The sequence below is a fragment of the Phascolarctos cinereus genome, unplaced genomic scaffold (genome assembly GCF_003287225.1).
Source record: "Phascolarctos cinereus isolate Bilbo 61053 unplaced genomic scaffold, phaCin_HiC Scaffold_4;HRSCAF=312, whole genome shotgun sequence".
In the NCBI taxonomy this organism is placed as follows: domain Eukaryota; kingdom Metazoa; phylum Chordata; class Mammalia; order Diprotodontia; family Phascolarctidae; genus Phascolarctos; species Phascolarctos cinereus.
Window position 1 is genome coordinate 535595256 of NW_027555847.1, and position 27558 is coordinate 535622813.

Genomic DNA, 27558 nt, shown 5'->3' on the forward strand with positions numbered 1-27558 from the left:
GAGAAGCCTTATTTTCTGAGTAAATTCCCAACACCATGTGAAAAAAAAAATCAGAACTGGCCTTAGGTAAAATTTCTAGGGAGGATGTTAGATAATCCCCTTTTCCCTTTCTTTGTCTCCATACAGGTGTCAACACTTTTATGCTGCCCCTAAAATGGTCAGTACTGGGTACATTATTGTGTGCAAAATGGGCATGTGCAACATGCTTCCAGGCAGGTTATCACAACACATTAGTACTATCACTACCAAATCTTACCTGGGCAGTTGAAGGGGAGCGTTCAATATCCAAATACGAAGAAGACATATAAAAATAAGTCTATGATAAGAGTCACACATTTTGATGGTGGCCTTAGATACCCTTAAAATGAAACTATATATACTAGATGGCTATCAGTTCTACTAGTCTTCTTAATTATTTTTTTTTCCAGGAATAGAAAAGGAGCCAGGATATATTTCCCAGAAAAAGTGATGTATGCCGGAAGTATCAAACATGTGGCTAACAACACTCCCCAGTGCTGCCTGAATCAGATTAAAAGGTGATTGATAAATATTCAACAAAATAAAATAAAACATAGATAATGTCAACATGTGATTTTCTAACTCAGTATATAAAGCCTGAAGGGTTCAGTGGCCCCAGTTTCTATGAGTTTGACTCTCCATTGATGTAGGCCTTCTTCATGACCAAAGGAGGGCTAAGCAGGTAGAAAATCAGCATAGTATCATTAATGGCTATAGTTCATGTCTACATATTATTAAGGTTTATGTAGATTTACAAAATGTTTTCCTCCTCACAGTAATCCTGTTAAATAATGTAGGTATGATTATCTCCATTGATGACAAAACTGGGGTTAGTCAAGGTTAAGTGATCCTGATTCTAGTATTTCCTAGCTTTGTGGATTTAGACAAGTCACTCACCCTCCCATGACCATAGTTTCCTCAACTGTAAAATGAGGCAGTTGAATTAAATGGAATGTAGTCAAATCTAGCTCTAAATCTATGATCATATAATATGTAATCTATGATTCCATGATCTTATAATCCTTGGACTTTCTCCTAATTTTAACCAAGACTTGAAACCAGATAAATCTATTGTTCTCTTCTTTGTCACCCTGACAACATGGTACAATAGAAAGAGCATTCACGATTTTACTGGAAGTCACTTGATAGATGGCAGATTAGTCATTTTCCTCATAATTCTCCTAACTAACAACTTCAAGAGAAAGAAAGATGTGCTAAATCTCTCACAATTAAAGATGACACAAGAAAATGAAAAAGACAGAGAATTTACAAACAAGTCTAAAAGAAATTAATAACGATAGATAGCCATATTAAAATTTGCTACAAATAACTAATAAAAAGGGGGAATGCAGATTAAAATATGTGGTCATTTTCTTCTCACTCCCAGCAAACTGATAAAAAATGATAAAAAGATGGATATAGTAACTACAACACATATAAGCACATATCCATAGGTATACATACAGCCACATGTGTAAAAAAGAAGATAGAGCATGTTTCTCCCCTATAAAAAGTCTGTATAGCTGTTGAAGATATTATCTTCCTAGTCACATTGGTCCATAACATGAAATCATCATTGGCTATGTTCTCTTTCTCATCCTCATTATCCATCTTAGTTGAGAAATTTTGTAGATTACCTCCACAACATCTCTCAAATTTATCCCCTTTGCCCTATTTATCTGGCTACCAACATCCCCCTTCAAACCTTCATCATTTCTTTCTTGGACAATTATAATTATATACTGATTGGGCTCCCTGCGTCCATTCTCTTCCATCTATAATCCATCTTCTGTATACAACTGCTAAAATAACATTCCCAAGCCATGCATCTGACCATGTTACTCTTCTTCCCTATTGCCTCTAGGATGAAACACAAAATCATTAGGCTGGCATGTAAGGCCCTGAACAATAATGGACCAATAGATCTTTCCACCTTTCTTGCACTTTAGTCCTCTTCACATAGTTGACATTGGAGCAAAATTGAACAACTATCCACTCACCAAACTTGACATTCAATTTCTCACCTTCTTAAATTTTCATAATCCCCAATGCCTGAAATGCACTCTCATTCTGTATCTACTTTTCAAGACTCTTATTTTCTTTCAAGTCTCACATCCCCCGATGAACATCAACTTTATTGTTACTGTTCTTTCCCTTCTTACATTCTCTTAAACATTTTGTGCTCCCATCCCTATCCAAGGATAATAATGTTTTTGAAGACAAAAATTATTTCCAATATTTCTTTTAATCTTTGCCTATTATAGTACCTCAAACATGCTAGTATTTAATAAATGTTGAGTTATGGGTGAAATCAAACTATTGACACTGCATCTATGATTCTAAAAATATTTTAATTTTTTAAAAAAAGAAATCACCTATCATACATTTATTTATCTATTCTACTTCCCTCTAGAGATAAAGACAAATAACGAGAGAGACAATGAGGGGATGGACAGAAGAAAGAAGGAAGGAAGAAAGGAAAAAAGAAAGGAAAACAGGAAGGAATATTTTAAAATAAATTTTGGGTTCTGAATTTTCTCCCTCTATCCTAACCCTGCTCCCGCAATTGTGAAGGTAAGAAATGTGATATCAATTATACATGTGAAATCATGAAAAATATATATCTGTATTATCCACATTTTTAAAAATCAAAAAAAGTGAAAAATATGTTTCAATTTACATTGAGTCATCATCAGTTCTTTCTGTGAAGGTAGATAGCATTTTTCACTATAAATTCTTAAAATTGTCTTGGATCATTGTGTTGATCAGAACAATGAAGTCATTCACAGCTGATTATTGTAAGTATTGCTGTTACTGTGCACAATGTTTTGGTTTTGCTCACTTCACTTTATATCAATTCATAAGCCTTCCCAGGTTTTTCTGAAACTATTCTGCTCATCATTTCTTATAGCATAATAGTCTTCTATCATAATCATGCACTACAATTTGTTTGGCCATTCCCCAATTAATGGCCATCCCCTCAAATTCCAATTATTTGGCACCAGAAAAAGAGCTGCTATAAATATTTTTGTACACATAAGTTCTTTTCTTTTCTTTTCTTTTCTTTTCTTTTCTTTTCTTTTCTTTTCTTTTCTTTTCTTTTCTTTTCTTTTCTTTTTTGATCTCTTTAGGGCATAGACCTAGTACCGGTATTGCTCATTTAAGAGTATGCACAGTTTTATAGCTCTTTGGAGATAGTTCCAAACTGTTCTCCAGAATGGTTGGATTAGTTCACAATTCAACCAACAGTGCATTAGTTTCACAACTTTTTTTTTTCAAATCCCATCCAACATTTATTACTTTACTTTTCAATCATGTTAACTAAACTTTTAGGTACCTCAGTTTTGTTTTAATTTGTATTTATCTAATTAATAGTGATTTCACATATTTTTTTGTATGACTATAGATAGAAACGATATCTTCTTCTGAACTTTCCTTCTCATATATTTGATTTTTTATCATTTAGAGAATGACTTACCTTCTTATAAATTTGACTCAGTTATTAATGTATTTCAGAAATGTGGCCTTTATCAGAGAAACTTAATTGCCTTCCCAGTTTCCTGTTTTCCTTTGAATATTGATTACACTGTTTCTATTTGTAGACAAAAAAAAATTCTTAATTTAATGTAAACAAAGTTATCCATTTTGCATCATGTGATCCTCTCTCCACAAATTGTTCATTTATCCATAGATCTGATTGGTAAAAATTTCTGTGCTGCCATGCCACAATCTGCATATGATATCTCCCTTTATGTGTAAATCATGTAACCATTTTGATCTTATCTCAGCATGCAGGGTGAGATGTTAGTGTATACCTAGTTTACACCAAATTTTTTTTTTTTACAGTTTTCTTAGTAATTTTTCTCAAATAGTGAGTTCTTATCCCCAAAGTGTGATTTTTAGTATATCAAATATTAGATTACTATGGTCATTTACTACTGTGCATTATATACTTATTCAATTCCAAAGATCCACCTCTCTATATTTTAGCCAGTACCAGATTGTTTTGATGACTAACAATTTGTAATGCAAGTTGAGATCTGGTAATATTAGGCCACCTTCCTTCACATTTTATTTCATTGATTCCCTTGGTATACTTGATCTTTTGTTCTTTCAGATGAATGTTGTTTTTTTTTTCTAGTTATGTAAATTTTTTTTTTTTGCAGATTGATTGATATGGCACTGAAAAAGTAACTTAAATTAGATAGAATTGTCATTTTTATTATTTTAGTTTGACCTGCGCATGAGCAATTGATAGTTCTCCAGGGTGTATGGGGTGTTCAGTGAGAACTAACACATTTGGCATAAAGGTCTGCCAAGCCCTTTTTAGGGCTATTGCTTGACTTTCAGTGTTCATCCATCACCTAATTCTCACCTGTAGCTCCAAGAAGCTGTAGCATGTGCAGAGGCCACACCCAAATAAAACTATTTTGGTAGATAGGCTAAGCCAGGTACAGCATAATTGACAAGGCGCAAAGTCATTGGTGAGTTAGAGGCTGTCTACACTAAGCATGTGAAGACTTCCACTGGCAGAATGGGCAGATGAGAACAGTGTCTTTCAATTGCTACAAAAGTAACTGAAACATGCATTGTGGGGTGCTTAGAGACTGGTCAGACATTGAAGATACCAAGGTCATCTAGTGCATCCCAGGGCATTACCAGTCATCTTGACTTTTGTCTTACTACTGAACTTTTATGACTCTCAAAGAGAGTGAAGTTAATGACTTTGTGCAACACTGTATCACTTAAATCTTTTTTGCGGGCAAATCTAGACATTACTCCATGAAGTCATGGGTCCTTTTTGAAAACAAAGGATGAAGAACAATATTTTTCCAATTGTTCATATCTGTCATTGTTTATTGGAAAAGTGCTTTGTAATTGCGTTCCTTTAGTACGTGCATTTCCTTTGGCAGATAGACTGCCAAGTATTTTATATTGCCTGTAGTTATTTTAAGTGGGATTTTTCTTTTGATATCTTGTTGCTAGACTTTGTTGGTAAAATATAGAAATGCTGACGAATTATGTGTGCTTATTTTATATCCTATAACTGGTAAAGTTAACAGTTTCAACTATTTTAGGTGATTCTCTATAATTCTGTAAGGATACCATCATATCATCTGTAAAGAGTGATGTTTTGGTTTCTTCGTTCTATTTTCTATTTTTTTTTCATTTTTCTTCTCTTATTAGTTTAACTATCATTTCTAATACAATATGGAACAACAGTAGTGACAGTGGGCATCCTTGCTTTACCCTTGATCTTATTGGGAAGAATTCTAGCTCATTCCCATGATAGATAATGTTTATGATGATTTTAGATAAAGCACACTTATTACTTTAAAGAATGCTCCATTTATTCCTATGTTTTCCAGTGTTTTTAATAGGAATGAGCATTTTATATTATTAAAAGCTATTTCTGCATCTATTGAGTTAATAACATGATTTATGTTGTGCTTGCAATTGATATGGTCATTGATATTTATAGTTTTCCAAATATTGAACCAGTCTTGCAGTGCTGGCATAAAACCAATCTGGTGATAGTATGTGATCTTTGTGATATATTGCTGTTACTACCTTGATAATATTTTATTTAAAATGCTTGCATTAATATTCAGTAAGGAAATGTGGCTTATAATTTTGTTTCTTTGTTTTTGCTCCTCTGGGTTTAGTGATCAGCCCATATTTTTGGATTCTTGTTTTTGATCCATTCTGCTGTTGACCTCCATTTTATTGGTGAGTTCATCAAGTGTTGCCCATCCCCCAAATTCCTCTCCACTGTAAGAAATCTTCCTTACATTCCTCTTTTATGTAAGATATGTTCCTCCGTTTTACTTCTCCCTTCCCTCTTCTCCCTCTGCATTCCTTTTTCTCACCTCTTAATTTTGTTTAAATCATCCCAATATAGCCAACACACAACTGGGCTTTTCTTCTATGTAGCATCCTTCTAACACCCCTAATAATCACAAAGTTCTTAGGAGTTACAAGGATTATTTTCCCACATAAAAACATAAAGATTTTGACCTTACTAAGTCTGCAATGATTTCTCTTTCCTGTTTACCTTTTTATGCTTCTCTTGAGTCTTGTATTTGAAAATCAAATCTTCTATTCAGCTCTCATCTTTTCATCAGGAATTCTTAAAAGGCCTCTTATTCATTAAATATAAATTTTCCCTGAAGTATTATACATAGTTTTGCAAGGTAGGTTATTCTTGGTTGTAATCCTAAGCCCTTTGCCTTCAAGCATGCAATATTCCTTTTCCTCTGATCTTTTAACATGGAAGCTGTTAAACATTGTATGATTATGACTGCAGCTCACTGATATTTAAGTTGTTACTTCCTAGCCACTCACGATATTTTTTTCTTTGACCTAGGAGCTCTGGAATTTGGGTATAATGTCCCTCAGAATTTTCACTTTGGGATATATTTTAGTAGGTGATAGATTCTTTCAATTTCTATTTTAAACTCTGGATCTAAGATACCAGGGTAGTTATCATTCATGAATTCTTGAAATATTGTGCCTAATCTCTTTTTGTTAACATTTTGGCCTTTAAGCAGTCCATTCTTAATTGTCTCTCCACTACATAATTTCCAAATGAGTTGTTTTTCTGATGAAATATTACATGTTTTCTTCTATTTTCCTCCATTCTTTTAATGTTGTTTTATTTTTTCTTCTTCAGGTCTCATGGAATCATTAGCTTACATTTGCCCAATTCCAATTTTTTGGAAATTAATTTTTTTCAGTGAGCTTTTATAGCTCTTTTCCTTTTTGGCCAATTTCTCTTGTTAAGGAAGTTAATTTCTTCAGAGAATTTTGTATTTATTTTTTCCATTTTACAAATCCTCATTTTTAAGGAGTTCTTCTCTTTAGTGGATTTTGTGACCCTTTTACCATTTGATAATTTCTTTATTAATCAATTTATTTTTAATTTTCAACATTCACTTCCATGAGCTTTTGAGTTTTAAATTTTCTCCCCTTCCTTCCCCACCTTCCTACCTAAGATGGTGTGCAATCTGATATAGGCTGTATACATTCCTATTAAATATATTTTCACATTAGTTATGTTGTAAAGAATAATTGGAACCAGTAAGAGTAACTATAAGAAAGAAGAAACAAAAGAAAATAGAAGAAAAACAAAGAAGAGCAAATAGTATGTTTCAATCTGTATTCAGACTGGATAGTTCTTTCTCTGGATGTGGATAGCATCTTCCATGAGGAGACTTTTGGAGATGTCTTAGATCCTTGCATTACTGAAAAGAGCTAAGTCTATCAAAGTTAGTCATCTCATAATGTGGCTGTTACTGTGTACAACATTTTCCTGGTTCTGCTCACTTCACTCAACATCTGTCCATACAAGTCTTTCCAGGTTTTTCTGAAGGCCATCTGCTCATCATTTCTTAAAGCAAAATAGTATCCCATTACATATACCACATATACCACAACTTGTTCAGCCATTCCCCAATTTATGGGCATCCCTTCAATTTCCAAATCTTTGCCACCACATAAAGAGCTGCTATGAATATTTTTGTACATAATGGCCTTTTTCCATTGTTATCATCTCTTTGGGAAATAGACTAGAAATGATATTGCTGGGTCAAAGGGAATGCACATTTTTATAGCCCTTTGTACATAGTTCTAAATTGTTCTCCAAAATGGTTGGATCAGTTCACAACTACACCAACCATGCATTAGTGTTCCAATTTTCCCACATCTTCTCCCATATTTATCATTCTCCTGTTTTGTCATGTTACCCAATCTGATCAGTATGATGTGGTACCTCAGAGTGATTTTTATTTGCATTTCTCTAATCAATAGTGATTTATAGCATTTTTCATATGACTGCATATAGCTTTAATTTCTTCATCTGGAAACAGCTTGTTCATATCCTTTGACCATTTATGAATTGGGAAATGACTTGTATTCTTATAAATTTGACTTAGTTCTCTATATAGTTTAGAAATGAGGCCTTTATTAGAGACACTGGCTGTAAAATTCTTTCCCAGTTTGCTGCTTCCTTCCTAATCTTGGTTGCATTGTTTGGTTTGTGCAAAAACTTTTTAATTTAATATAATAAAAATTGTCTATCTTGCATTTCATAATGCTTTCTATCTCTTATTTGTTCATAAATTCTTCTATTCTCCATAAATCTGGCAGATAAACTATTCCTTGCTCTCCCAGTTTGCCTATAGTATCAGCCTTTATATCTAAATTGTGTACCCATTTTGACTTTATTTTGGTACATGGTGTAAGATTTGGATCTATGCCTATTTTCTGCCACACTGTTTTTTAGTTTTCCCAGCAGTTTTTTTTAATAGTGAGTTCTTGTAATTTTGTTTTATAAGGTGTTGTTTTTTCAGTGTTTTGTGCCTCTTTTACCCAGCTTTGACTCTTTTTTTGCATAACATTTTTTTTCCCTTAACCTCTTTTAATTGATTTTTAAAATTCTTTTGGTACTTTTTCAGGAACTCCTGTTGGGCTCACTTCCAATTCCTCCCCCCTTTTTTTTTATCCTTTGAAGCTTTGCTTGTTCTTGTTTTGGTATCATTGTCTTCTTATGAGTTTGTTTCTTGATCTTCCCTTTCACCAGAGTATATTTTTATAAGGTTCATCGTTTGTGTTGTTTAATCATGTTCCCAGCTTATTTCTTGACTTTTAACTTCATGTTAAAGTAGGACTTTACTCCCATGACTGAGAAGGCTGTGTTCCAAACTTCAGGTTTTTCTTGCTGCTATTTTCAGAGTTAATTCTGGAAGTCTATATGTTTTCGGTGTTTCCAAGGTCATGTGATGAAGGGAGAGGTGTGGTCACTGCTTTCCTGATCTGTGCTCTTATCTTTTCCCTACCTTTATCTGCAAGTGCTGGCACTCTTTTCTGCCTTGAAAATGAGACCAGGGTCTCTGCTCCCTTGTCAACAACCACAAAGAGTCTTGTCTGCTCTGGTACTGTGACCAAGCGTCCTGCTTTCCTGTCACTGTAATCACTAGTGCTTTTCTTCACTTTGGAACTGTGACTAGGAAGTACTCATAGTAAATTTAAGCAAGGTCCAAAAACCCACTGCTCACTAAATGTCCTCTCTAACCTCTTTCTGACAAGTTGTCTGACCCCTTTAGTGTCTGGAGGCTCAAAGCTCCTGAAGCTGCTGCTGCCACAGTTGTGATTGCCTTAAGGCCTGCTGCTCATGTTGAGGTCACACACACACACACACACACACACAGGGAGAGAGAGAGATTTATGTAATACGTATTTGATTAGGTAAAAAGTTGTATTGATTCCATGACAAAACAGGATAATGAAGATGTACAGTTGTGTACATCTTCCACTGCTTCACTCTTGACTATTTCCTCTAGCACTACTCTAACAAGGCTTTCATTACCACCTACTTGAACTACTTAAACAACTCCTTAAATAACTTCCCAACTCCATTCTTTTTCCTTTTCAAGTTTTTATAACAATGACAGAAAAAAATGATGCTTTCAAGTGGCATAATTTATTCTTATCATATTTTTTAAACTCTTCAGTTTAGGTGCAGGCAACAACATATAATAGACTAGGAATCAAAGGACCTGATTTCAAACTCCAGCTCAGGACCTCGTGCCCTTCATCTGTAAAAGGAATTAGACTAAATTATATCTACAATAATTTCCAGCCCTAAATTTCTTGCTCTGTGATGTAGCTATGTAAATCCTCTCCACAAAACTCTTCATTGGTTTGCTAATGCCTGAGTATACCAATATCTCCCAAATCTGGGTCCGACTGTGGCAGATCAGACAACACACGCTCTGAAGTCTCTGCCACAGGTCAGGCACAAATAGTCCACTGAATATTTGAAGTAGAGATGGCTCTAAAATTGTGCATCTTAATATTATTTTGAGTTACTGCAATTTGACTTCACTCATAGAGCATGGAGCCTTCTTTAATACAGGTGTGCCATGCTGGCTAGCACTGTCCATATCACACAATAAATTCCAAAGTTCTTTAGAGAGAACTTTGAAATCTTCTTGTATCTCTTCTTCTGGCCTCTGTGTAAGCACTTGCCTTGTGTGATTTCTCCTTAAAATAGTCTGTTAGGCAAATGTACTTTAAATATTCAAACAATGTGGCCAGCACATCAAAGTTGCACTCTGCAGCAGAGTTTGAAACTTCAGCTCAAGAAAGGATTTCTTTGTCTAGAACTTTATCTTGTGAATCTGCCTAAGAAAATTCAAATGGAAGTGATTCAGTTTCAAGGTATGGCACTGCTGTACTGTCCAGGTTTCACAGGCAAATGACAATGAAGTCAGCATAATAGCTTTGTAGACTTTCAGTATGATAAGCAGTTTTTTGCCTCCTCTCTCCCACTCTTCCTTTCAGAGACTCACAAACTGCTCTGGCAATATATGTGTCAGCCTCAACATGTATGTGTAAACCCCTGGAATGTATACTGCCAAGGTAGGTGAACTTATCCACACAATCAGCATTTCCTCATTTGCTGAAATTAAATGTTCCATGACTAAATGGTGTGATGCTGGTTGATGAAGAATCCTCTGTTTTCTTGGTGTTAATTGTTAGACCAAAATTATCACAAGCAGTAGTGAACCAATCCATACTTTGTAATATCTCAGCTTTATGGGCTGCATTGAATGCATAATCATCTGCAGACAAAAAAATCATGGACCAACTCTTTTTCCACTTTAATCTTGGTTTGGAGCCTTTTCAAGCTAAGTGATTTATCATCAATGTAGTAGCTGACCTTGATGCAGGTTTTGTCCTCATTGAAAGCATCATAACATTGCTTAAAACTTCATGTTGAAAAGCTTAGAAGCAAGCACATAGCCTTGCTTCACTCCACTGGTGATTGTGAAAGTGTAAGAACATTATTCATTATCCAAAACCAATAGAAGCATGCCAAATTGTGCCATGATCTTCCACAAACCCTCACAAATGACAATATCAAAAGCCTTGGTCAGATTGATGAATGTTGTATTCAGACCTCTGTTGTGTTCCTGGAATTTCTTCTTAATTTGTTGGGCAGCAAACACCATATTGACCATCCATTGGTCTTTTCTGAAGTGATGCTAGCTCTTGGGTAGAATAATGTTTTCCAAATGAAGGATCAACCTATTAAAGATGACTCTGGCAAGAAGTTCATCAGTATTGTACACCAGTTTCATGAATGCATGCTGGCATAGGTTCTAGATAATGGACAATGTTCTCACACTCTAAGGTCTACTAAATTTCTTGTTGCCTGTAAGCATACACACATTCCATGTTTTAATAGTGAGTGGAATCATCTTCACAAAAGATTTTATGCATATGTGTGTGTGTGTGTGTGTGTGTGTGTGTGTACATGTGTGCCTGTGTGCATACACATATGTTTTGATGACAGGGTGGGATGCCTGCCTGCCTCAGCTAGTAGACCAGGGGTGAGTGAAGCAGACAATTTTAGGGCACCTCTTCTATCTCCTTGCTCACAGCAGAAAGTGATTAATGTGCTTCTTGTGAAAAGACTATTCAGACAGCGAGAGAGCTTCCAAATCCCATTGAGAAGACGATCCTATGGCCTTGGCTCTCAATGTGCAGGGCTGTAACTACAGTTTTCAGTTTATCTGTACCTGCTACTTCATCATTCACTCTTTGCACGTTTTTTGGTATAGGTAAAAATGGTAAAATGGTATGGGTCATATCTTTTAATTCACGCATAAATTGGACTTAAGTGGATCAGAGCTGCATAAAGTTATCAGCCTCACTCTCTCTTCCAAAAGTCAATAAAGTCCAGTGGCAAGACAAAAGTTGAGACAACTGGTGGTGGCTCAGGATGCAGTGGATGACCTTGAAATCTTCTATGCCTAATCAAGCTCTAAGCACTCCACAGCACCTGCTTCAGTCACCTTCATTGCCATTGGAAGAAATTGTTCTCATCTGCCCATTCCACCAGGGGAAGTCTTCACATGCTTGAAATAAAAACTCCCTAACTTACCTATGGGTTTGAGATCCCTCAGTTACCTCGACGTGGTTTAGCCTGTCTGCTGAAATACTTTTCTGGGATGTGGCCACTGGGAATGATACAGCTTCTTGGAGCCACAGGTGAGAGTTGGGTAAACTTTAGTTGGACACGAAAGATGAAAAGCAGCCCTTACACCAGAGGTACAGTCATTCTTCCCCAAACACACTCACCACACCTACCCATATTATCCCTCACTTATTTATTTGATCCTATGCCTCATCATTTTGGTCACAATTGCCTCTCTTAAATTACACTCAAATTGTGTCTGACTACAGAAGCTAAAGCATACTAGTTTGTATAACAATAACCTCCCCAGTTCTAATGACTAAATATTTCTTTCATCTGCCCAAGCCAGAGCTGCCATTTGTATCCTTCCACCAACAAAAGTATCCGTTTCATACAATTATCATTCTTTCTATACCCCAGATTATATGTGTATACGTATGTGCATATAGATAGACAGACAGACAGATAGATAGATAGATAGATAGATATAGATATAGATATATAAAAAGAGGTGATGATGATGATTCTCAAATTCACCTGTCCTATCTCAGTTTCTGTTCCAGTCTCCAGTGTCTTATGTTTAACTGCCTTTCATACATGTCAAACTGGATTCCAGTAGATATCCTAAACTTAGTATGTCCAACACATAAGTCATTACCTTTCCCCTCAAATCCTCTACCTTTTCTATTACTGCAGAGGGCAATACCAATCTTCTAATTTCTAATGTTAACAACCTAGGAATCATCCTGAACTCCTCACTGTCTTTCAGCACAAATTACCCTCATACCAAATATTTTGCCAATGCCTATCAATTTCATCTTTGCAATGTCTCTTTAACATACTCTTTTCTCTCCCCATATATAGTGACTTCTACAATGCGGGCTTTTATCATCTTACTCCAGGATTACTGCATAGCCTAGTAGTGGGTCTGCCTGCCTCAAATCTCTCCCTGGTTCAATTCATCCTCCATTCAAACTCTAAAGTGATTTTCCTGAAGTGCATGTCCAGTCATTTCAATCCCTTATTCAATAAACTCCACTGGTTTCCTATCACCTCCAAGATCAAATACAAACTGCTCTGTTGAGCTTTTAAAACCCTTCATAACCCAGCTTCCTCCTTCCTTTCCATTCTCCTTACACTTTGCTTCCTTCAACATGTTCTTCAGCCCAGTGACAGTGGTCTCTCTGCTGTTCCAAGAACAAGACACTCCATCTCTTGGCTCTAGATATTTTGCCTGTACCCCATTGAAATGGGGAAAGAGAGAAGAGAAATGTACCACCGAAATGCACAGTCCATTAGGTGCCTACTGTCCCCTCTGCCTTCCTTGTCCCCACCAAAATCTCATGTTATGGGGGTGGAGCCAAGATGGCAGAGTGAAAGCAGTGACTTCCTTGAGCTCTCCCCCAAACCACTTCAAATACCTATAAAAAATGACTTTAAACAAATTATAAAGAAGCAGAACCCACAAAAAGACAGAGTGAAACAAATTTCCAGGCCAAGATGACCTGGATGGTTCATCAGAAATGGATATCACACCAGGCAGAGAGAGGAGCACAGTTGGGCATGTGCATAGGCTGCAGCAAACCTGGAGCAGACCTCAGAGGACTGAATCTTGGACAGCTGTGGTGTTCTTCTCAACCCATGAATGCCAGGGACAACTTAGAAGGTCAGTGGGAAAAGTTTATTTCTGTGGTGAGAAAGGAGCTAGGTCTCAGCCCCAGCTCCCGAATGGCCCTGGGGCAGCAGCTGCCTCCTGAGCTGCCAGCCCACAGAAAGAGGGGGAATTGAATGGCTGATCAGAGGGGGATTGCAGGGATCTCTTTGCCAGTGCCAAGGCCGGAATGTCTTGCTGTACCCATGTGTGGATGTGGGTCACAGTTCTGGGTGGCAATCCTGAGTCAAGGAGGAGTACTGGTGTGGTGGAGCTGGTAGTGTCTGTGAAGAGAAAATCCTCCTCACAGTTCCAAGACAGAAAAGAGAGCTTATCGTAACTTATAGACAAGAGCACAGACCAGGAAAGGAGTAAACACCTTGCTCCTTATCATACCACCTTGGAAGAACTGAAAATTTACAGTTGCCTAGAAGTATCCCTAAAAACAGCTGTACAAACCCCCAAAGCTTGGGACAGTACATTCTCCACATTGGAAGCAGACCTCTACCTCAACAAAGAGTTTGTAACTCAAGTAATTGTCTGGGATCCTGAGTAAACCTCACAAGAAGTGTCAGACCATAGAATCTTTTTTTGGTAACAAAGAAGATCAAAACATACAATCAGAAGAAGATAACAAAGTCAAAGTTCCTACATCCAAAGCCTCCAAGAAAAATATGAATCAGTCCCAGGCCTTAGAAGAGCTCAAAAAGGATTTTGAGAAGCAAGTAGGAGAAGTAGAGGAAAAACTGGGAAGAGAAATGAGAATGATGCAAGAAAATCATGAAAAACAAGTCAACAGCTTGCTAAAGGAGAACCAAAAAAATACTGAAGAAAATAACCTCTTAAAAAAATAGCCTAATCCAAAAGGCAAAAGAGGTCCAAAACTCCAATGAGGGGAAGAATGCCCTAAAAAGAAGAATTGGCCAAATGGAAAAGGAAGTCCAAAAGATTACTGAAGAAAATACTTCCTTAATACAGCAATTGGAAGCTAGTGATTTTATGAGAGCTCAAGACACTGTAAAACAAATCCTAAAGAATGAAAAATTAGAAAACAGTGTGAAATATCTCATTGGAAAAACAACAGACCTGGAAAATAGGTCCAGGAGAGGTAATTTAAAAATTATTGGACTATCTGAAAGCCATGACCAAAAAAAAAAAAAAAAAGAGTCATCTTTCAAGAAATTATCAAGGAAAACTGACCTGATATTTTAGAACCAGAGGGCAAAATAGAAATTGAAAGAATCCACCAATTTCCTCCTGAGTTTCCCAAAGGAAAACTCCTAGGAATATTGTAGCCAAATTCCAGAGTTCCCAGGTCAAGAAGAAAATATTACAAACAGTCAGAAAAAAAAAAAAACAATTCAAGTATTGTGGAAGCACAATCAGGATAACACAAGATTTAGCAGCTTCTACATTAAGGGACCAGAGGGCATGGAATATAATATTCCAGAGGGCAGAGGAGACAGGATTGCAACCAAGAATCACCTACTCAGCAAAACTGAATATAATCCTACAGGGGAAAACATGGATATTCAGTAAAATAGAGGACTTTCAAGCATTTTTGATGAAAAGGCCAGAGCTGAACAGAAAATTTGACTTTCAAATACGAGACTCAAGTGGAACATGAAGAGGTAAATAGGAAAGAGTAGTCATAAGAGACTTATTAAGGTTAAACTATTCACATTCCTGCATGGAAAAATGACACATAACTCAGGAAATCGTTGTCAGTATTAGGGCAGTTGGAGGGAAAAAAAAATATATGTATGTATATATCTATATATAGATATACATATAGATATAGATATACATACACATATACATATACAAATAGATAAAGATACAGATAGATAGAGGGCACAGGATGAGTTGAAGATGAAGGGGTCAAATCTGGAGAATAAAATTAAGGGGTGAGAGAGGATTATACTGGGAGAAGGAGAAAGTGAGAGGTAGAATGGGGTTAATTATCTCACAAGAAAAAATAGAAAAGGCTCCTACAGTGGAGGAGAAACAGGAGAAGGTGAGAAGGAATGAGTGAATCTTATTCTCATAGCATTTGGCTTAAGGAGGGATTAGCATACACATTCAATTGGGTATGGAAATCTGTCTTACCCTACAGGAAAATAGGGGGAGAAGGGGACAAGAGAGCAGGGGAATGACAGAAAGGAGGGCAGATTGGAAAAGGGGGCAATCAGAAGCAAACACTTCTGAGGAGGGACAGGGTCAAAATAAAGAATAGAATAAATGGGGGGTTGGGATAGGATTAAGGAAAATAGAGTTAGTTTTTCACAACATGACTACTATATTTTGCGTAACTGCACATGTATAACCCATATTGAGTTGCTTGCCTTTTCAATGAGGGTGGGTGGGGAGGAAGGAAGGGAGAAAATTTTGAAACCAAAGTTTTAAAAACGTGTGTTCAAATAAAATATTTTCACATGCAACTGGGAAATAAGAAATACAGGAAATGGGATACGGAAATCTATCATGTCCTACAGGAAAATAGAAGGGGAAGAGGTTAAGAGAACAGGGGGAGATATAAAAGAGAGGGCAGACTAGGGGAAGGGATATTCAGAATGCATGCCATCTTGGGGTGGACGGAGAGGCAGGTTGGGGTGAAAATTTGGAACTCAAAATCTTGTGGGAGTGAATGTTAAAAAACTAAAAATAGCTAAATAAAAACTTTTTTTAAAAGTTAATGTTATATTGGAAACCTTCCCCATCCCCTCAACTCTTTATTTTGTGAAGCAATTGGGGTTAAGTGACTCCAGATTCACACAGCTAGTGAGTGTTATGTGTCTGAGGCCAGGTTTGAACTCAGGTCCCCCTGACTACAGGGCTGGTGCTTTATCCACTGCACCACCTAGCTGCCCCCTTCCTCTCAATTCTTATGCCTATTCTTTATAATGTTCTTTTTTGTCTCTGATAGTTTAATTAATATATATAGATGTGTGTATATGTGTGTATATATATATGTGTGTGTGTGTATACATACATACATACACACACACACATATATATATATATATGATATATTTGTTTTCATGTTGTCTCCCCCCATTAGGTTAAAGGCTGTTTGCGAACAGGGACTTTTTTTGCCCTTCTTTCTTATTCTCAGTGCTTAGCACAGGGCCTGGCACATAGTAAACACTGAAGAAATGTTTATTGATTGATCTGATATCCAGGAAGATTAAATAACTTGATTATGTTCATGTAAAGTAATAAATATGCAAGTAAGAATTTGACTCCAGGTCCTCTGATTCCATAGGAAATACTCTATCTGTCATGGCTCTAAGGCATACTGGATAATGGCATTGTGGGTAAGTTATCTAATCATTCAGTGTTCCAGGCAAAAATCTGATTTTATAAATTAAAGATTTGCTATTCTGCCTTACTTAAAGGAGTTTCTATATTTGAATTTCCCACCCCAATACAATCATAGGTCTGGGAGGAAATGCATGCATGTATATATGTGTCTGTTTTTGTAATACGTGGGTATATGTATTTGTACTTATAAATGGATGTATGCTTTCTCAAATGGATCTGTGATTTCAGAGGAGTAGATATCTTCTCCAAATATATACATATATATGAATATGTGTAAACATATGTGTGTGTGTATTGCACAAAAAATTAATATAATCACTGTGATTGAATATTATGGTAAGAATATTAAATAGATTTGCTGAATTACTTTTCAGTAAGTAATGCTACATATTCTATGTGACTCAAAGGTGGGGGAAATCAGGAGAAAAAACCCCACAGACTTGGAACTTCTGTTCTGCAACCTGTATTTTCTCTAAGAATTGGAGCTATCTATAAGTAGAAGAGGCTGCCTTATGAGGTAGTTGACCTGAGGTCTTCAATCAGAGGCTCTATACTTATTCGCATAAAGGTAAGAGTAGATGGCCTATCAGGTTGTTTCCAGTTCTGACATTCTCTGGTTCTGTGAAAAGAAAAGAAAATATGGCTTTGATCTTTCCCAAGAATCTTATAGAAGAACAGATGTTCACTAACCCTAATGCAATGAAATCAGGTTAGTGCCAGTGAAATCCTTAGTTTATTACGTGCCTAGGTCTAGATCTTTTTTCCAACCTTTAATCAAAATAGTTGTCATTTGTTCTTTCATTTTTTCTCCTTTCTAAAGTTAATAGAGAATTTACTTCATCAAAGCAATTCAGGAAAGAAAAAATGATGGTAAGATCTAGTATATTTCACTGTAGATAAGGAAATGCTCATAAAAATAAAATAAGCTTCCTTTTTAGATTTCCAGACATTCTCCAGCTTAATAGAATGAACTACAACCTGTTAGAAATAAAACACATATTGCTAAAGACATCAACGATGAATTTCAGGAAGTGAATGAGCAAATTTGAGTTTATGATATCTATATGTAGTGATAATACAACTTTTTTTTAGCATTTAAAAGTTTAAAAGGTATTTTTTCCCCTCACCAAATGCTTGTAAAGAACAATGTACATTCCTCCAGCCCCTTATACAGATAAGAAAAATGACGTTGAAGAAGCAAAATAACTGACTTAACGTGACAGAAAAGTTGCAGAACCAGGATGAGAATCCAGGTCTCCTGATTCTGCAGCCAGAACTCTTTCCACTACAACATGTTTGCTGAGTGTCCCTTTTACAGAATGCCAGAAAAGCTCTGTAACATAGAGAAGGTCAATATTTCCTTATGTGAATTAACCTGGAATCTCAAATTTCAGAATAAATCTACTGTATACAGGTCTCCATTTCCAAGTAGAGACTTTTGCAACAGGTATTAATCACTGCTCCCAATTTCTTGCCTATCACAAATAATGAAAGCAATAGGGCACATTAGTTGATATTATTAGCGCTTCTCAGGTATTTCATCAGACCAAGGGGGCTGAAAGAGAAGAGATAGGAGAGATCATGCGCTAGTGTACTGTCAGGGATTCTTTTCTTATCTTTGAGACACCACTCTCTGTGCTTTTGCAATTAGCACTTCATCTTTAAGGTGAATGGAAGTCTGACTCTTAGATAGAATCAATCTGGGAGAGAGAACTCCTTGGTAATATGTAAACAAATTACCTTTTGTAAGTAGGGGTAGCGTTTTCTACATAGTTATTACATGTTCAAATTTCTGGCTCTAGATATAGGTGATTAGGGGGAAAATGCGGTTTTAAGACAATGTTAGGAAAAATCTTCATGAGTTCTTTGAATGAATCTGAGAATAATTTGCTGCTTAATAACGCATGCATTATTATAACATAATTTTCACAAAGCATGACTAATATAGAATCATACAGACTACTTTGGAATAAAGGTAATCTTGTGTCTAAAATAAATAAGTGAGCATTGCAATTTTCAGGATGATTACAACAGCATTTTCTTAATAATGGCCCATCTCCACAAAAGTACTATTATCAAGGAGCCTATATGGTATCCACCCCTCAGAAGCTCAGGTTTTAAATGACTTTATTTGGAATGTAGATAAATCTAAGTATTACAGTGGAAAAAGTAGTTGTCCATTATATCCCCAAATTCATATTTGTTCTACATAACATTTTATATTTAAACTTTATAGAGGACTTTGTAGTTTTGTATATATGTAAGCATGGATGCATACATGCTTATAAGTTTTTATACAAATTTATATCTTGGCATATAGTACACATTTCATAAATGTTTACTATTGGATGCTTGATTGGCCATAAATTATATATGAAATTGATGTTACCGTGTTAGGACAATTGCTTGTGTCATGTTCCTATCCTCTACCTATTTCTTGTTTAATTTCTTTCATTTCATCTGTCATTCTTGTTCTTAATCTTTCCCCTTCCTCTTCAGCTTTCTTTCAACTCTCTCTATTTTCCCTCTTTTCTCTTCCCAAACCCTTGACTGGTTTGAACCCACACACAAATTTGAATCCATTTGACTTTATACTCTACAATATTTATGTATATGTATTTATATATATGTATGCACAAATGTTTGTATGTGTGTATATGTGTTTATATCTTGGTACATAGTAGAAATTGAAAAAAAATATTGTAGGATACTAGACTGATTGATATGCTGATTGGCCATAAGTTTTGTATGTTAAGTATTTATGTTACTAAGTAGTAGTTGGGCCAAATACTTGTGTCATGTTCCTGTTCCCTACCCACCTGTTTTTTGTCTCTTTTACTTCCTCTACCATTCTCATTCTTTTTTCCTTCCTCTTCAGCATTTTTAACCTTCTCTTATTTCCTTTCCCTCCCCAAGCCCTAAACTTTTTGATAGCACCTACTGGTATTGACAGAAATGGTTTAACTCTACTAGTTAGCACTCAAGACTGAAGAGTTAATTATTTTCTCAAATGACGGTTGAAGGAGCAGGTGTCGCTTGAAGGAGTGATTTCCCTGAGTTTATACAGAAGCTACTTCAGTCTTAGTATGTCAGACAGAAGAATATAAAGAAGGCATTTAGGGGAAAAAGGCAGAATTAATATTGTAAAAATAGAATAGAAAAGTCAGAGGAAAAACATATATTGGGGCAAGGAAGTGTAGGTTGACAATTGACTTGAAAAATCTTCCTTTTGATTTTATGAGAAAGGAAAGGATGTATAGGAAGGAAAATAAGTATTCTAATGCTATGTTTTATATTGCTCTTTTTTCACTCAAAATATTTTTTTATGTGGAAAAAGGATAGTCCTTGAATATTAAATATGTTAAGCTTTGTTATTATATACTCAATGGGTACATGCTAATAGTGATCATTGGCCACGTAAGTTCTCTTTTGTCCTGTTCTGTCCATCTTTATTATCAATGGTTTGGTTAGAGGATAGATGCAATAGAAATTCAGTGTCCAGCTGAATAGACAACACAAGGTAGGAGTGAAACCTAACATAGCCTATTCAGTGGGAGCATCAAAACATATCTTTACAGACAAGAGAACCAGACAAGTTAAATCTAGTAATATAATTTTAATTAAACTGATTACACATTTATTATTTGATAACATAATATGAGATATACATCTTTGCAAGATTAGCATCATCTTTAAATATTTTGAGCATTGTTTTCTTGCCCTTATTTTTTTTCAAGGAATTCACTACCTTACAGCTTATGCTATTTTTTTTTTCTGAGTATAAGAAACACATTTAGCTTTAGTTAGGAAACCCTTCTTTCTGCTTCAGAAACACACCGTGCTTGTTTTTTTCAGTTATATCACTTCTGTTGTTCACTTTATTGTAGGATGCCCTCCGTTCTGCCTTCTTCCTACACAAACCCTGTTCATCCTTAAATATGCTCTCCAACTCAAATACTTCCACCTTCTTGGAGCCTTCTCTGACCACTTCATCTCTGAGTAATCTCCCTGTCATCTAGATATTGCTTTTCATATGTTGCCTTTTATTAGCTTTGCTTATATGATGAATGTTAAACATCTCTGAAATTAGATCAAATTAGATCAAACACTCTTTGATGGTACAGATGTGGTATTTTTCTTTGTATTGCTCTATAGCATTTCACATAGTACTAAGCATGAAAGTGATAGACACTACATACCTGTTGGTTATATTTCTTGTTTTTTCCTTTTGCATGAACTAGATATCTATAGTTATCTAAGAGAACTGAGCAAATACTCAACAAATCCCCTTCTAGACACTGTGCAGCATTCAAGAAAGGTGTGGTGGTGGTCATTGAGCTGAATCTTGCTAATTTCCTCATCTGCAAAATGAATGAGTAGCACTGCTATGCTCCTTACTAGTTCCACATGTATGGCTCCAGGATGAACTTACAACTAAGTGTGTTTTAAAATCAATGATGATTTCATTACATTGACATTTATTTTGAAATTCACCCACAGAAAAGAGAGAAAAATATTGTGGTTGAAACATTGACTCAAGATTTTTATCAGTGCAATTTAGGTCCTTCTGACATGTAGATCTTAAATGTCAATCCTCATTACTTTTTTGGGGAAAATATATATGTAAGTTATAACCTTTTATGAAGAGATCTTGAATAACAATATAGAACACAAAACATAGAAACATGGAGACTTGTCTAGCATTCAATAGTGTAGGGCTGACATTTTCAGCTTATAGTACAAGGAAAAAGTGCTAAATCAGTAAAGAAGTCATTTTAATTGATTGTTCTTACTAAATTCTTGTTTTTTACAGCTTCTACTTTATTGAAAGTATTTATCTTTCATTGAAAAGAGAGAAGTCCCTTATTAAAAGAACATGTAATACACACACAAACACATATATTCATTCACACATATTAGGATCAAATTTGTAACAAATTCTTATATCTATTTCTAATCCATTGTTCATTGTGTTTTGAAAGATAAATATACTGTGAATGTTGATTTCTTAGAGTATAATCATGATTTTTAATAGGAATGCATACAACTGTTGTATACTTATGGAGACTTTAATGTATAAATAGAAATAAACCACTGACAATTATGCAAACTCAGAAATGCCAGAGCATAGATTGGAAAAGGCCATATGTGGCCTTTGGATAGTTAAATCTATTGCTGCTATTTCTCTGATTCTGTTGATTCTAGCTGAAAGGGATTTTAAATATCAGAGATAAGGTGCACTATCTTAAGCAGAATTCAGTCCATTGTAACTTAATGCACAAAGATACAACATATCTTCTAAATAAAATACTACAGTGATACTTCATCATGATGAGACATGATGTTCTGCTGCTATCCCCTCCACATCACTGAGTCTTACCATCTGCCCTGCAATTAGATCCTCAAAACATTTGGACTTTGACATCTGCTCTACTACTTCACCCAAAGGTCTAACCTCTCTTAACTTCTGCTTTATTACTAAGCCCTAAGGACAACCAGGACTTTCCATCCTGTATGAAGCTAAGCCCTTTGATTCATGTTGTCTCCCTTTATAAGAATCTCACCTCTTTGAGAGCAAATATTGTGCAATTTTCATATTCTCATGCCCCAGAACTTACCACTGAACTCTGTACAAGGTAAGCATGTAATAAATGATATACATGTACGTAAACATACATACACACATACATGCATACATGCACAGACATATACACATATATAGGTATACAAACACATATGTATGTGGATAGATAGATCTTGTTTGCATACAGCTATTTGTATGTTGTCCCCCCACATTAGATTTTGAGCTCCTTGAGGACAGTAATTTTTTTGTTGTTTATTTGTATTTCTTTTTCTTCCTGGTGCTTAGCAAAATGCTTTGTATGTTGTTTCCATTCAATACATTTTTTTCATAATGAGACTGTGGTAGAGTGGCTGAGAAAGAGACAGGGGGTATGAATAAGAACAAGTTTTAGACTGTTTATTAATATTAATTTAACTCTTTTTCTAAATTGCTAATTTTGTCTAATGACCAAAAATTTGATGTAAGGTCACAGTAAAAGAACCACATCCATATTGATTCTCACTGATAATAGAACCAGAAAATTTATAAAAATCCAGGTAAATGGAAAGACAACTCATTGGTCTTCCCAGATGAGATGAATTAGAGGACTCAGCAACGACAAAAAAAATAATTTCCTGGGAGCTTGATTTGCAGTGTTAATGATGTGTATAAGCAGATATAAAACAATGAAGATAACATAATTAAAGCTCATATACCAGCACCTGTTCCAAAGGTTGATGAGGTAGATCAATGATAAGAATTATTTGATAATATTTTTTTCTTCTTTTTTTAAAAATTAATTTGTTTTGATTTATCAACAATCACTTTCATAAGTTTTTGAGTTTTAAATTTTTCTCCCCCTCCCTCCTTCTCTCTCTCCCCAAGATGGTGTGCAATGTGATATAGGGTATATGTATATATATATATATATATATATATATATATATATATATATATATATATATATATATATATATATATATGTATATATTCCTATTAAACATATTTTCACATTAGTGATGTTGTACATAAGAATTTGAACTAACAGAAGGAACCACCAGAAGGAGGAAACAGAACACAATAGAAGAAAAAAGTAGCAAATAGTATGCTTTGATCTGTATTCAAACTCTATAGTTCTTTCTTTGGATGTGGATAGCATTTTCCATTATGAGGCTTTTGGAGATGTCTTAGATCCTTGTATTGCTGTGAAAGGTGAAGTCTATCAATATTAGTCATCACACAATGTGGCTGTTACTGTGTACAATATTCTCCTGGTTCTGTTCACTTCACTCAGCATCAAACCATACAAGTCTTTCCAAGTTTTTCTGTAGTCTGCCTGTTCATCATTTCTTATAGCAAAATCGTTTTTCATCACATTCGTATGTTACATTCACAGTTATGATTACTATCTGTGTCTTTCTTTCCATTCTCCCCCCCTTTTATGCTTTTCTTTCTCCTTTCTTTTTCCCTCCTCACTAATGTTTTGCTTTTGACCACCACCTCCCTCAGTCCCACCTCCTCTTCTGTTAGCCCCCTCCCTTTTCTTCCCCTTTACTCTTACTACTTCTTCCTTCCCTTCTATGCTACCTCCCTTTTCTTCCCCTTTTCCCCTCCTACTGCTTGTAGCGCATGTTAGATTTCTATACCTAACTGATTATGTTATTCCCTTTTTGAGCCAAATCTGATGTGAGTAAGGTTCAAACAATGCTCATCTCCCTCCCTTCTTTCCCTCTGCTGTAATAGGTTTTTGTGCCTTTTCCTGTAATGTAATTTACCCTTTTCTGCCTCCTCCTTTCCTCAGTACATTTTCTTAGTTAGATCAGATTAATCCACTTACTTAGAACCATTTAACCTACTTGATTAGTTTTTTTCATCATTACATCAGTCAATTTCTACCCACCCCCTTTCTGTATGCCCTTCTAACATGATGTAATAACAATACTGTTCTTAAGAGTTACAAGTGTCAACTTCACTTGTAGGAATGTAAACAGTTTGCCCTTATTAATAACGTATTGTTTCTATTTTCCTTTTTATGTCTCCCTTGAGTCTTGCAGTTGAAGATCAAACTTTCTGTTGTGCTCTGGTCTTTTTTATCAGGAAGGTATGGAAGTCCCCTATTTCATTGAATATCCATCTCCTCCCCTGAAAGATCATGCTCATTTTCACTGGGTAGTTGATCCTTGGTTGTATCCAAGCTCCTTTGCCTTGTGGAATATCATATTCCATGCCCTATGGTCTTTTAATAAAACCTCTAAAGTCATGTGTAATCCTGACTGTGGCTCCATAATATTTAAATTATTTCTTTCTGGCTGCTTCCAGCATTTTCTCTTTGACCTGCTAATTTTGGAAATTGGCTACTATATCGCTTGGTGTTTTCAATTTGGGGATCTCTTTCAGGAGGTGATAGGCGGATTCTTTCTAGGGCTATTTTACCCTCTGGTCCTAGGACCCCAGGGCAATTTTCCTTTATGATTTCCTGAAAGATATTATCCAGGCTCTTTTTTCATCATGATTTTCAGGTAGACTAATTTTTAAATTGTCTCTCTTGGATCAATTCTCCAGGTCAGTTGTTTTACCAATGAGGTATTTCACATTTTTATGTATTTTTTCATTCTTTTATTTTTGCTTGACTGATTCTTGCTCTCTCATAGAGTCATTAGCATCCATTTGCCCACTTCTAATTTTTAACAAGTTGTTTTCTTTTATTAAATTTTGTATCTCCTTTCCCATTTGGCCTATTGTATTTTTTAGGGACTTGTTTTCTTCAATGTACTTTTTTTTCCAGTTGGCCAATTGTATTTTTTAAGGACAATTAATTTTTGTCCTTTCTTTTCCAAGCTGTTGACTCTCTCTTGCATACCTCTCATTTCTTTTCCCACTTTTTCTTCTACCTCTCTCGTTTGACTTTTAAAATTCTTCTTGAGCTCTTCTAAGAAGGCATTTTGGCTTCAGACCAGTTCAGATTCCCTTTTGAGGTTCAAGATATGGGTTTGTTTACAATATCGTCCTCTTCAGAATTTCTGCCTTGATCTTCACTCTTCCCATAATGAGAATCTATGATGTGTTTCTTTTTGCTCATGGTGTTTGCTTATTTCCTGGACTTTAAAGAGATTGAGCTCTCCTGCTGGGAAGCAGAGGGCACTGACCCAAGCTTTTTGTGTTGGGAGCCTAGGGCCTGGTCACTGGCTTTGCATGCTGGGACTCCAATGTTGGCAGTTGGAGGCTGTAGGGTTCTGGCAGCTTACCTGGTGTTGGGCTGGAATCAGCACCACTGTAACTCTAGGAGTAAGATTGGGTAGTGTGGCTCCTGGAGATTTCCTGTTCACTTGGGCCTTTCCTTCCTTTCACTTTCTTCAGCTCCTTTCAGATGGATGTTGTAGGGTGTTGATCCACCTGGGGCCCCTTGGAGCGCTGTTTCCCTTAGTTTTGTTGAGACAGTGGGAGAGGTGGTTGCTGTAGAATGCCAAGGCACCTGGTGGTTTTCCAAGCTGGTTTCCACTGGTTCCTCTACCCTCAGTTAGGCACTCAGGGGTCCAGATGTTGGTGTTTGTCTGCTCCACCACCTGGGCTTCAGGATCTCCTCCTGGTATGCTGACGTGGGGCTTTCCACTAGTTTGATGGGATGCCTCATGTTCAGTATTGCTGCCCGTCATCCAGGGTAAGAGGGGCCTTTCCCTTTAATCCCTCAAGCTACTGGGCTACTGCACTGCTGCACTCCATCTTTCTTCTGGTTCAGCTGTTCCATGGTTTTTCCTAGGGTGATTTTGGGGGTTTATAAGGGAGGGTAAGAGCAACTCACTGCTTCTTCCACCATCTTGGCTCCTGGAAACAGAAATCTCGATAATATTTTTCAAAAGAAATTATCTTACCCCCTTTCCAGTCACTTTACTGACTAGGTAAGAACAGGAAATAGCTTTGAAAATGTATTGCAAAATACTTCAGGATCAAAAACTGAAAGAAACTGAAAGGTTGTAGATTACTCAGAAATCTCAAATCTATAGAGCTTTAGAGGTTGAATCATGCATATGTATGTATGTATGTGTGTGCGTATATGTGTGTGCATGTGTGTGTGTGTGTGTTTGTGTATAAACTTGGAAGTTGCAGTGTAAGGACTACAAAACATTTTAAGAATGAAATTGACTACCCTGATAGAAAAAAAATTCGCTACCAAACTGAGAATAATTTCTAAATCAACTATTTCCACGTAATCTTATCATTACCTTCTTAGAACAAAGACAGAAAAACAACACCAAATTTAAAAATTAAAAAAAAATAGGATAAAGGTGAAAAGAGAATAATTCATGCCAGTTTTGATATAATCTGTTTAAAAATCTGTCCACTAGGGAAAAACAGTTCACACTCTTGAGGACAAAAGTAAAGACAGTTGACAAAAATAAACATATTAACTATGACTTTTATTTCAGGAATGCAACCAATATAATTCCTCAAAAAAAGTCACAGAGTACAAAAATTCTAGAAACCAGCTTAGTGAGAAGACTATGTTCTTGCCAAATGGAGAGGCATGGAAACCAAAGTTGAAATATGTTTGAAGTACAATTTCATTAGCCAGACTTTATAAAACATAACAGAACATTACAGGCATTACAGCCTGTAAGAACCTGAGAGAGTTTGTTGGGGGACCTAATTAAGCCAGACCATCCCAAAAGTATTTGTAGATAAAATTGAAAAAAGGAAAATATGTAGGCATGAAATGGAATGAATCTGCTGGTGATCTGATAGGTTCATATTATTTTTTATTGAGATCTGGAAGAGATCACAGAAACAAATCTGACCCTTTTATTTTACAGATGAAGAAACTAAGAATTGGGGGATTAAGTACATTTTGTCTAAGGTTGTACAGCTATTAAGCTTGCCTCAGAGTAAAGAAAATACAAAGCCTCTTTCTTGCTCGTTTTGTTGAGACAAAAATATTTGACTCACTGGAACAAAATGCAGGCTTAAAGTTTCTGCACAAATACAAAGTGGCTTGCATTTATATTATGATTACAAAAGATCCTA

The 27558-nt window shown here is 35.8% G+C and overlaps 1 pseudogene; it reads right to left on the reverse strand.

Moving 5' to 3' along the window:
* LOC110207872 (large ribosomal subunit protein uL18 pseudogene) overlaps window positions 1-20991 on the reverse strand; it is a 109710-nt pseudogene extending 88719 nt beyond the window's left edge.
* Between the last annotated feature and the right edge of the window lie 6567 nt (window positions 20992-27558).